A 3,805-nucleotide genomic window follows, 5' to 3' on the forward strand; every position below is an offset into this window, starting at 1 on the left:
AAGTTTTGTTTTCAAAAGATAAAAATGAACAATAGTTCATGGTGATAGTATTAAGGATCAGGGGAAATGGATAGAAGAAATAATTTTTAGAGGGCAAAAATTGATTATAAACAGAAACAAGGTTTTAATCTAAGGGACTTCTATATTAAGAGGTATGGTGATGTGCCCTGGATAGTCATTTTGTCTGGTTTACAGTTTCATCTAAAACCCCACCGCTGACATATTAATCTTATTTAACAAAGGCTATTTATCTATTATACACACACTTTTGGGGAAATATATGTATATAGCTCTATCTATATACACACATATACATACGTGTATATATAGATTTAGATTATACAAATGTATAAATAAACATAATACTTTTTAATCTTTCCATTGACAAAGGCAAGTTTACATTCAGCAAAGTGCCACCACATCTGATATACACGTCTCTGTACAAATATACATTAAAAGGGTCTTTTTCCCTCCTCTGATGAATGGGGAATTTATTTTGGTAAATCCCATTACAAACAATTGAAGGGAGAATGGCACCAGTACAAACTCTCCTCTTTCATTTGCATGCTTATGTACAAGAAATATGCAGGAAACAAATTTTTAAAAAACCCACAAAGAGAGTGAACTTGGGAGATGCTGGAAAAGTACAACTGTAAGAAGAACCACATACAGAGCTTTCCGAGGTTTTGACTGTATTTAAGTAAATGTGGCTTCAGAATCAAATGGCAAATATCTGTGTATTTTGAGAAATTGTTTTAAAAGATTTTTAAAATACATGATTTTCATTATTAAAAGTATGAATGAAAAATTCAATAACATCTATGGTTAGTTACTTCGGACTGCTAGATATTACAGTGAAGTATAACAGAACAATGACTTTAAAGAACAAAATAAGTAGGAATGTCTCTTCTGAAGTTAACTCTTAGATAAAGGTCTAAGAGAAAGCATCATCATTCCCCTTGGACAAAACATGGAAAATAAAATTATCCTAAATTCAGAATAGATAGCCCAGTTAAGATAAAAATACATTTAAAATAATTTAAACTCTCCCTAGCTTTGAAGCATAGCGAAATGATCCCACCAACTCCTCAGGAAAACAAAGCAGTTACCTATGAAAATGGCATTCTTTAAAAAAAAAATGCCTACCACAATATTTGTCAAATCAAAATAAGGATGATGGGCAATATTTTCAAAGTCAGAGTTTAAGTACTATTAACTTAAAAATTTACAACGGATATCTGGTCCCACTACCCCACAATAAAATACAGATTACACCTCATTTTCCTCTCTCTCATTTTAAAACCAAACAAACAAACAAACAAAAAAAGAGGGGACACAGGGGTGTCTTAGAGCCTGGTATTTCTCATGCCATTTTCTTAAAATGGAGCACAAATGCAAGTCAATCAAAAGATTTAAAATAAAATGCACATGATATCAGAGCTAGCCTTTTAACATAACATAATAAAGAATTTGGTGTATTTATACAATAGTGACAATGAGAAAATAACTCCAATCCCCTCAACTAAATAAATCATATTTCTACAATACATTCCATCACCTTATGTTGCTACTTTTCTCTATTTTACCCTACATACATTCATCACATACACACAAACACACACATACACACACACTCCCCCAATGCATATTTTTGCATGTGTGTAAAACACGAATACATACATGCACACAAGTAATTTAATTCTATTTTTAATTTAAGTCACAGTGGGAATTCCTTAGTGAGGAGGGGTTAAAAAGTTCCTGAATAAGACACTGAGAACATCTAGATTTGACATTTTCTCTCTTTTTGATTTCCCAACTTACAGAATGAACTGTAAATTAAAGAATAAATCCATAGGAAAAAAAAGAGGTCTTACAAACTTAGTTCACAATTCCAGCTACAGTAGTTGGAGTTTTTATTTGATCTATGTATTTCTATTTACCCTGTAACTAAGCTTCTAGCCGTCTTAAGTGTAAACCACGATCATGTACTAAAGAATGAAATACTCAAGAATTCTATGAGCAGTAATAAATGGGCTAAAAGATACTCTACATTTTGAGGCTGCAGGATACCATTTTATTTTATATATCTGCAAGGTAGCAAAGAATAGCTATACACCTTGACACGGCAGAGATCCAGTGTAAAAAGGTGCTTCACTAGTTTGTTTTTCACCAAAAAAAAAAAAAAAAAAAAAAAAAAGCTTGTATATAATTTTATAGCTATTAAAACACATAGGAAACATAATTCATTACACTCAATACAGCTTTAGTATAAAACTTATAATTTATGAGGTGATGTTAATAGCATAAATTAATATACCTTTTTTCTCTTAAAATCTACAATAAGTATTCTGAAAGCTCATTGGGGAAGGGAACTTTTAAATAAAACTTTTAAAGCTGAGCGTGATGGAAAAATATTCTGTATGCTGAAATTGAGATGAGAGCCCCAAGGAGAAAGAAAGAGTCCCTTGGCAAGACACTGTGGACTACAAAACTCAATGTGTTTTCTCTTTCTTGCGCTCTCTTTGATGACATTCTACCTTTATTTTCTTTTAAAATTATTTAGTTTTTTGTGTTTTTTTTTTTATTAAATTGCCCTTATTTCCACAAGGAATCCCTGAGACATACTCAAAACTGTACAGTGAAAACAATCATCACTGTTCAGAGGAACTGGTTCAACCCATCCAAGCAGATGAAGATACTATCAACAAGTATCAAACTTTCCATCATTGCAGCATTGATCCATTGGAACCAACTGTACCTTAATGCTGAAGATTGGAGTCATTTCAGGGCAAATCAGTCTACTCCCAATGTAAAAGCAATGGTGTGGCATTTAGCTGCATTGAAGCCTTCTGCACTGCATGTTGAAAATTTTCCATGGGGAACTCTGGGTGCATATAGAGCTTACTTCAGTGGTCCCCAGCTTTAAAAAAAAAAAAATGAAAGATGTTTCTATTACTCAGACCAGAATAAGGTATAGCTCATACACCATGTGATGTATTTCATTACTGAGAAGTGGGCAGAGGCAAGGAGGCAAAAGAGAAAGAAAAGAACTGTGCTGTCTTAAATAGATTATATATAGATTTCTAAGATTTTCTCATATAGATTTTTCTGTAGACTAAACTCTAGAAGATCAGAAAAACAACTTAGACAAACTAGCCAAAATCCCCCAGTGTTAGGAGATGACAGATAAAAAGGAAACGATGTCATATTTTCCCTCCAAAATGCCATATAGAATATATTTCCTTCTACTAAATACAAGACACATAACACCTTATCATTAACACCAAGGTACTGAGAGATCTAAAGCAGTTGATACCACAAAGAATAAAAGCAGTGAGGAAAGCTAACAACCAAAAACAAGAGTGAAAATGTTTGCTGTTTAGAAAAAGGGTCCCTGAAGTCGATTCATAATCAGCATTTACTGACATAGCAACTGGCAACAATGAGAAGAATCCACATTGCCATGTGTTTCTGGGTTTTTTCCCTAAGTAAATGTTTGGTGGAAAAACGACAGAAGTACATGAACAAATTTGGCTCCCTTCTAGTATGCCAGTAAAAATCCAATGACAGCTATTCTTTCTAATATAGTTATTTTTCACATGGATTTTCTCTTGGCCATGTTTTAAATCATGAGTTTGAATCTTATAAAAGATTACCCTATTAAGAAGAAATGGTAAAATGGTTCTATTTCTATGTAGACTGACAGAGAGGGATAATTGCTTCCAAGTTGAAATAAAATATCTATTCTCTCTCTCTCTCTCTCTCTCTCTCTCTCTCTCTCTCTCTCTCTCTCTCTCTCTATATA

The 3,805-nt window shown here is 32.9% G+C and overlaps 1 protein-coding gene across 2 annotated transcripts in view; it reads right to left on the bottom strand.

Moving 5' to 3' along the window:
• Positions 1-2,300: 2,300 nt before the first annotated feature.
• The window catches only part of INO80D (INO80 complex subunit D), a 66,561-nt gene continuing 65,056 nt past the window's right edge, over positions 2,301-3,805 (bottom strand). For both annotated transcript variants that reach the window (XM_044670680.1, XM_044670678.1), the window contains one exon: positions 2,301-2,920. The gene's annotated coding sequence lies outside the window, so the exon portion shown is untranslated. The remainder of the gene's footprint in view (positions 2,921-3,805) is intronic.

The sequence above is a fragment of the Gracilinanus agilis genome, chromosome 3, assembly GCF_016433145.1.
Source record: "Gracilinanus agilis isolate LMUSP501 chromosome 3, AgileGrace, whole genome shotgun sequence".
Classification (NCBI taxonomy): Eukaryota; Metazoa; Chordata; class Mammalia; order Didelphimorphia; family Didelphidae; genus Gracilinanus; species Gracilinanus agilis.